Consider the following 9,204-nt stretch of genomic DNA (forward strand, 5'->3'; position numbering starts at 1 on the left):
AAGAACCCACTGTAGGGACTTTCTACATGCTTCTGTGATGTCCCAGCTCTTGAACCCAGGCCTGGGAGTCCCCAGACAGCTGCTGCATCCTGGCCTCCACCCAATGTCTGCTGAAACCTGGTGGGCTGAGAAACTAGTAAGACTATAGCCTCAGCCTAGATACCACCCAGGGAGCCCTAACTGGGGGAATCCCCCAGCAACATAGATTGGTCCACCTATGCTGTTTAAGCCAGGAGGCAGCACAGGAAGTTTGTCTGAGCAAGAAGGTATTTTCCTGTTTTGGTTGCATTGGACCCTGCTTGTGCCTGCCTCCTGCACCCAACCCTGTTCCTGATTCCTGCTCTGCTCCTGGCTCCTGCCTCATGCCTGCCTTAGCTCCTGTTCCCATTGTGCTCCTGCTCTGTGCAGGGTCTTTGCCTCACCTCCAGTCCCTGCCTTTACATCTCACCTCCAATCATCTGGCTCTGACCCTGGCCTCCAACTTCTGACCCTGACTCTGGCTTGACCTTTGGCTGTGGCATTTGGTATCTGACCTTGGCTCTGACCCTCAGTGTCAATTCCTGGTTCTGACTCTGGCTTGACCTGTGGCTCTGGTAATTGGGTGTTGGCTCTGGAGCTGCCCCTTGACTTTGTTCTCCAACTTGGATGCCTGCTCTGACTACTAGGCCAGATCATCTACATCCCAGTCAATAATAGCTTCTCAAGATACACAAACAAGAGAACCCAGCCAGGAGCAAAACATGGCACTCTTACTGAAGGCATATCGGGACTCAGAGAAACCATCTGTCAGATTGTCTGGAATGTCTCACCACTGTGAGTGCCTACCTTAGGGCAGACTGTCAGAAACAGGGCAGATACCCCAAGCTGGTGGTGCAGTCTATAATTAGATTTCACCGCAAGTAACAAATGTGAACTCCTGGATCACTATACTAGTCTTACCATGGAGTTACAGACAGTCCCCTTAGACTCTGTGGTTTATCTTGCCACCTAGACAAACTGAACTTAGTAATAATAGTCACTTAAACCAAAAATCACACCACATCAAGTTGCTCCCAGTCCCAAGAGACCGGTCACATACCCCAGATCAACTGATAGTCTGGATCTTACACCAAAGACAATGCTAGCAGCCAATTCTATAGTAAACTAACTAAAAGTTTATTAGCTAAGAAAAAAGGATGACAATTATTGTGAGGTGAAATATATGTAAAGGTGAATCACAGTTTGTAACTGCAAATGGTGGCGATATAATAAACTGTCAGTTTCCCAAAAGTCTTCCAGAGTACCCAGGTTGTCTTTGTGGATCTCCGCTTTACATCTGGTACACTTCCCTGTAAGAGTCTAAACTATTCAGACATGATGGATCTTTCCTTGAATCCATCCTTATATCTTCTTCTGACAGAAGACAAGCTGACAGTGTCTCTACCCATGTGAACTTTTCCTTTGATGACGGTGAGTGAGGAATGCACTTTGAGTCTTTGACCTTGATCACGATACACAAAATGACCACTTGCTTTGAAATTTGCCTTTTTTCTGTTGAAGTTTTTCATTTGCATTCTAAAAGACTTCTTTGATGGGTTATTTAGTTACAGGGATATACACAGTGTAAATGTTTGCTATTTACAACAGGACACAGATAAGTGAAAACAATGCAAGTAACATTCCACTAATTTTTATGACGTTTAAACACCCAATACACGTATACAATTAACAATCTCTTTGATCTACACAAGTGAATTGACCTGAATACATTCTGGCATGACCTGGTCAGCCAGTGTCACACCATCCTCAAACCACTCACCACACAAAAGGCCAACTTCCTCCACAAACTCCGCAACATTAACAGCCTCCCTCAGAACACCATCCTTGCCACCATGTATGTCACTTCCCTAGTATACAACAACATCCCTCACAATTATGGCGTAGTTGCCTGCCTCAAATGTTTATAAGACAATGGACAATCCTCAGATATCCTCCACAAACACATTACCAAACTCATCCATTTCATCCTTACCCATAACAATTTACTTTCAACAACACTTCCCCCAGCCATGGGTACTAGGATGGCTTCCCAATATTCCAACCTCTTCATGGGCCACCTTGAAGAAGAATTTCTGAGCAAATGCACCATGAAACCAATGATATACTTGAGATACATTGATGATAGTTTCATCTTCTGGACAGATGACTTACACTGCCTCATAGATTTCAACCAGAACTTTAACAACCACCACCCATCCATTAAACTCTCTCTAGAACACTCCCATGCTAGCGTCAACTTCCTGCACACCAGAGCCGTAACTAGGCATTTTAATGCCCAGGGAAAGCAAGCATATTTGCTCCCCCTAGAGGCAATGTGGGGGGTGTGTGTAGCGGTGCTGACTCACCGCCGTGGCTCCTCCTGCTGGTCATGCTGGGAATTAGCTCTCTTGGACCACCAGGGTGCCTTTTACTAGCGGTGTCTCATTCGCCGTTACCTCCACTTCCTCCACCATCTGGACTCGCATCGCTCCTGGACTGTGGTGTCCTCTTTGGGACACGGCCCTCTAGCTGTGCCTCAGCCCGCTGTCTTCCCCACTTTTGGGGGACAGGCAGTCTTCAGTCCTTCCACTTGCCTCAGCGGCCAACTGCAGTCTCTAGTCTAGCCTCTGGCTTCAGGGGCAAACTGCAGTCTGGATTTAGGCCACTCTCCTCATTGGCAAGTAGGGGTAAAGGGGTTGGGGGACCCAGGCCCGCCTGCTACTCTGGGTCCTGGCCCAGGGACCCTATAGCTGGCAGCCACTTATTGTCGCTCCTCCTATTCCTGCTGCTTACTTTCCTTGGGCCACATCCCCTGTAGCCCTAGCACCTTCCCTGCCCTTGCTTCAGGGCCTCAGTCTAGCCATGGTCAGCCAAGAGCTCCCCTATTGCTCTGCTACCCTGCCCAGCACTGCAGTATCCTCAGTGCTCCTCAGCAGATAATCCTTCTCCTTTGCCCTCTAGGAAGAGACTGCCCCTTGCTCTGCTGAGCAGCCCTTTACATATGGGCTGCTCCAGTAAACCGTCTCCTGATTGGCTCTCCCAATAAACACTTTCCTGATTGGATGGATTCTGCGCAGCCTCTCCCAGGATGCCTTAACTCTTCTTCTACCTGTGTGGGGCAGCTGCCCCACCACAGGGGGTCATGTGCCTCCCTCCGCCACCCCAGCCGCCCCCAGATTTCTGCCTTTCATTTAGCACAGAGGTTTTCAAACTGTGGATTGGAGGCAGTGGATTGGAATCTGGAGCCACCCAGCCTGCTCAGGGATGGCATGGCAGCTGGGCTTTATGGGCAGGGGCATAGGCACCAACTTTCCCCGGTGCCGGTGGGTGCTCGTGCCCCTGCCCCGACTCCACCCTTTCCGCACCCCTGCCCCACCCCCATTCCAACCCCTTCCCCAAAGTCCCCGCCCCAACTCTGCCCCCTCCCTGCCCCTACTGGACCCCTTCCCCAAATCCCCGCCCAGGCCCCACCTCTTCCCCGAGCGCGCCGCGTTCCCCTTCCTCCCCCCTCCCTCCCAGTGCTTGCCGCCGCGAAACAGCTAGGGGGGGAAAGCAGGCACGCGGCGCGCTCAGGGGAGGATGTGGAGGCGGAGGTGACCTGGGCAGGGGGGTGGGGCAGGGATACATCACCGTATAACAAGAAACCACAGCCACAAACTCAGATTGTGTACTTTAGGATGGATTTGACCTAAGGCCCAGACCCACAAAGATGTTTAGACTCTTAACTTCCACTGATTTCAATGAAAGTTAGCCCTAAATACCTTTGTGGATCTGAGCCTAAGTGATTTCCCAATTAAAGTGAAATCCACAATACACGCTGCATCAGCCATTCATGAATATGGTAGCTCAATCCTGCAACTTTTGCTTTGATATTAGCAGACTACAATACTATCAACCCTGAGCATTCAAAAATTATGAGTCAGGCCCCCCTAATCATGAGATTGACTTGAAAATTATGAGAATTTAAAAAGAATAAATGTTGAGTTCTTTCTATTTTTTTCTAGTTTTGAGCCTTCAGGGGGCACTTGCTTAATGTTTTCAAACTTTTCTCCACAAACATGAGGGCACAACCATACTTTTTTTCTAAAATACAAAAGTGAGATTCTCATACCATCATTTAACTCTAGCAGCTGGGGCTTTAAGAAAAACACCAAATATTACAAGAACTGGCAATACTGAGAATGAGCTCTGTGAGGTTACAACCCACTAACATGAACTACAAAGGCTCTAAGAAGAAATACTGCATTTTTACCATTAAATGTTCTACAAGTGACTTACAAAATATCCAATATAAAAAAGGGACAAGGCAGATGAGTCCAAATTTAGTTTTATGGAATACATTTTTATTTGTAGACTTGCCTGAAGAGGGTGACCAGACATCAAATGTGAAAAATCAGGACAGGCGGTGGGGGGTAATAGGAGCCTATATAAGAAAAAGACCCAAAAATCGGGACTGTCCCTATAAAATCTGGATGTCTGGTCACCCTAGCCTGAAAACTGGTTAAAAATTAGTTTTCTCATTGCTCTAATTTCTCTTAACACTTATTTTCTCCTTGATACCCTAAATAAGAAATTGTATTGCAAAAAGCCTCTATCAACTGCTCTTAGTGCAGTTTCTCTAGGATAGTGGCTCTCAACCTTTCCAGACTACTGTCCCCCTTTCCGGAGTCTGATTTGTCTTGTGTACCCACAGGTTTCAGCTCACTTAAAAACTACTTGCTTACACAAACAGACATAAAAATACAAAAGTGTCCCAGCATACTTACTGAAAAATTGCTGACTTCCTCATTTTTACCATAAAATAAATCCACTGGAATATAAATATTGTACTTACATTTCAGTGTGTAGTATATAGAACAGTATAAACAAGTCATTGTCTGTATAAAATTTTAGTTTGTACTGACTTAATTTGTGCTTTTGATGTAGCCTGTTGTAAAACTAGGCAAATTCTGTTGCCCATCTGGAAGACATACATTCATGCCTTTTTACTAGACTATCATTTTTGTTCCTGTGTTTCTTTGAGATTTTTCTCTAGCATATGCCCCCATAGCCTCCAGTCTCTCACGTAACTTTAGAACATATTATACTCTGTTTTCAACTCTTGGTGCCTGCCTGTCCCATATTTCCCACACCAGGTATAGTATGCTTCTTGGCTGCCTCCCATATAGCAGTTTGAACAGTGAAAACCCTGCTGAGGCGTGCAGTATTTCCCTGACGGCAAAGAATAGTGCTGGGAGTCGCTGACCCCAATATTGAGAGTCCTGGATAAGGAATTTCTTGAGCATTCTCTTGAGCGTCTGACTGAATCTTTCCAGCAGGCCATGGGTCAACGGATGGTATATGGATGTGCATAATGCTTTGACCTTCAGTAATTCCCAGACCTCTCTCACCAGCTGGAATGTGAAATTTGTGAAACTTTGGGAATCCCCACCTGTGCAAATCCCTACCTGTGCAAAGACCTTCACCAGCTCATTGGTGATAATCTTGGCATTTTCTGACCAGAGTCATATGGCTTCCAGGTATCAGGTGGCATGATAGCAAGTATATGCTGGTGACTGGAGGTGCTTTTGTCTAGGGGGCCAATAAGCTCAATTCCTATTCATTAAAAAGGGATCTCTGTCAAGGAAGTAGTAGCAGTGGGGCTGTCGGATTCCCTTAGGGGCTACTAATTGGCATTCAGAGCAGGCTGCACAGAAATTTTCAACTTCTTTAAGGACCACTAGCCAAAAGTATTGGGCCAGGATCCTAGACTGTGTCGTCCTTCCCAAGCTGTCCTGTACATGGGGTTGTGTGTGTGAGATGGAGGCATTTGTGACGATATACCCAGAGTACTAGTAGTTGTGTCCGTATCTCCTGTGTCTGCTTGTCCTGGTCTATGCAATATAACAAGTCCATCTAAAGGACAAAATGGGGGTATAGCCGTGCCTTCAGAGGATCCACCTCTTTGTTGTCTATCACTGCTACTTGTATAAAGACCTGGCTCAAAGTCTCATCATTTCTTTGCTCCATGCAGAAATCTGAGAATCCTGTTCGCTTCTCTGGGTCCAGTTGCAGAGGGGGCATTTTATTTGGGCCTGTGGAAGGCCCTTCTTCAGTGTCTTCTGTATTGATTGTGGAGTCTGTGGTTTCCATTATGCCTAAGGAGGGGATCACCTCTCTCACCTTCCTCCACTCCTTTCTTTCTATCCTCTTTTGTCTCTGGAACATTTTTGTTTTAGCCAGGAAGTAAGTAGGTCAGCATTGTTAAAAGAGGGAACAGGACCCCTAACTTTTCTTCTGGATGTATTCCTTGGGCTCCTGCATTAAAGGAAGTGTCTGTAAGAGTCCGGGGAAATACATCCAGTCTCAGCCTGATATCATGGGGTAAGGAAGATCCAGAGACACACCTACTTTCATCCAGTCTTGGTTCCCATCAACAGTCAATTGTATTGTCTTGCAGAGATACTGTAAAATATTTCCATGGATACATTTAATAGGAATTTCCCATTTCTCAAGTTTCCCTATTGCTTTAATTACCCACACCTAGACAAACCTCTGGTTACACCATGAGTCTACAAGGACTAGTGTCTTTTGACTACTCATTTCTACTGGAATTATGAGTTTCCCTGGAACATTTTGGGGGGCTTTATTCTCTCCTGTCCAGACCTGCCTGAAATTACAACTCCATCTAGAGGCAGTAGCAAAACCTGTATCCCTGCTGTCCACAGGAGAAACAGGCTATCGAATCTCTCCCTTGTCTTCTAGCGGCTGGATCTTCCTCTTTCCAAGCTTCACTGGGCCCTTGTTCCTGTGTAGGCATGGGGTGAAGGGCTGGTGGGGTGCTTAAAGTCCTGGGCCTGCTGTCTTGGGGAAATCTTACCCACAGAACCTGAGAGGGCTGCCTGTCACCTATCCTGCCCACCAACCAGTCCGTTGCCTGGGGATTTACCCAATATGGGCCACCACCACCCTCGGATACCCAGTCCATTTCCTTCTCTAATGTATGAGGAGCAGCTACTTCCACAGCAGCTTGAGTGCCCATGTAGTCTTCCATGAGGTGGGTGGCATCATCTAGGGTTACTGGTTGGTGTCTGCAGACGGAGGAATCTGTACAAACTGCTCCATAACTATGAGTTCTACTATCTGGGGTCCCATTCAAGACTCTGGCTTTAACTAACACAAGCATGGACAACCGCCCTTGGCCATGCTTTGGTGGGGAGCACTCTTGGCAAAATCGCTGATGGTAGATATCTTCATCCAGACCTAGCCAGTTCAATATGACCACCTTTACTTGTTCCTAGACCTGGGCTACCACATCATCAAATCCCCCCATATGCTGCTTAGGTTTCCCCAGTAAGGAGTGGAGGAAGTCAGATTGCCCTCTGGGCTGGAGGCCATTGACAGGCTGGGGCTACCCTTTCAAAAGTTACCAAGAAGACTTCGGGTCATTGTCTCTCATCATCTTGCAAAGCATCAGGGTCTAAGGATTCCCTGAATTATGGAGGATACATTCTCTTTAGGGGCAGGACCCTGACGAGTAGCAGCTGGTACTAGTTCCGCCAGCCATTGTAACAACTGTTGCTGATGTGATGCCATTGGTCTGAACAGTTGTTGCTGTTTCTTTTGCTGTAATGCTTGTGAGTCATCCAGCTATTGCAGGAGCTAAATCACCTCCACAGCTCTCTTTTTATATATAAAAGAAAAGTGGGGGGGGAATGTTTTTTGTTTTTTATTTAAAGCTTCCCTTTTCTGCAGGGACAGTGAAAATCCACCTCACTTCTTGTACCACATTCTCAACTGCTCTTGGTGCAGTTCTCTAGGGATCCCAGCTTTTTCCTAACTGGTCCCCTTCAATTTATCTGCAATTAAACCAGTCCATAAACTCTTAACTTCAATTGAATCTATCAGCCCTTAAACTCCAGTACTTGCAGTCTTCTTTTGTCTCCTTGTTGGCATCTCAGTGGACTATGCCCATTCCAGGCAAATTCTGCTTCCATCAGGGGAGTTGTTATGCACAACCAAAGGTCCACAATTCCATTTTACTGAGGGTTTTTTTTTTTTAACATAGGGCCCAAATCCTGCAGTAGGAGTTTTACTTGCATCAGCACTGCAGGATTTGGTCATAAATCTATAATACCAGCTACTGCCATATTAATCTTAGGTTGTTCATACTGTGTTATCATACAGTGGATTACAACACTCTTCTTGTTTAGCATTACGATTGCTTTTGCTCTATTTGCTGCCTGTATTTTTTGTGAGGAGAAAAATATCTTAGTTTTAATGCTTTTTAACACCTAGAAAATGAAGTGAATCTTCCCTTAGGCTGCATGAGTAGGCACTCTTGGCAAGGCAACAACTTTTGCAGCTTCTTATCAATGTAATCTAACCTAACCTGTTTTGTTCTCTACTTCCTGCTGACCTCACAGGTTTATTTTCAGGTCGTGTTTACCCAAGAGTAACCTCCTCCCTCCCCCTTTAAATGTTATAATTATCCTAATTTACACTGTGATTTATTTTAAAGAATTAATACTAGGTACAGTTCTGGTTCTATCTACTGAGCAGCAATAAGAGACTATAATAGCCTTCAAACCCCATATTGAGCATAGGAAGATTGGAGATCAGAGTCTACCCTGCTTACAGGCAATCAGCTGACCACACCTCCACACAGTTACCAGAATTGCCAGTCATGGAGATATTTACCCACACCCAGCTATAAAGGAGGGAGAATAGAGAGGAAGTGGGGGGGGGGGAGGGGCAGTTGGGATACCAGAGGGGCAACAACACTATGGTATAGTGTTGTGCATAACAACTCCACTGATGGAAGCAGAATTTGCCTGGAATGGGCATGGTCCACTGAGATGCCATGGTACACAAAGTGTTAAGAGAACATATAACATATCACTGATTTCTACAAACCTGAATTGACTAATTGGTGTGTATATATATAGCAGACAGGAATGCCTCTTATTTATGACTTTTAAACTTGAAGGTTTCCTACGTGCTATCTATATACTAGACTAGTGAAAGTTCATAACGTTTCACATAATTTACTTATCTTCTGATGCCCTATGACTTCTCAAGTCAGAGGAAGCAACAAGTTTGGTCCTAAAAGCATAAAGTACCAGAACAGGTTAGATTGTAAGCACCTTGGGGCAGGGACCCTCTCATCCTCTCTGTTTAGCACCATGCATGCTGACGGTGCTCAGT

Source organism: Terrapene carolina, unplaced genomic scaffold, assembly GCF_002925995.2.
Source record: "Terrapene carolina triunguis isolate 2854851 unplaced genomic scaffold, T_m_triunguis-2.0 Scaffold68, whole genome shotgun sequence".
In the NCBI taxonomy this organism is placed as follows: Eukaryota; Metazoa; Chordata; order Testudines; family Emydidae; genus Terrapene; species Terrapene triunguis.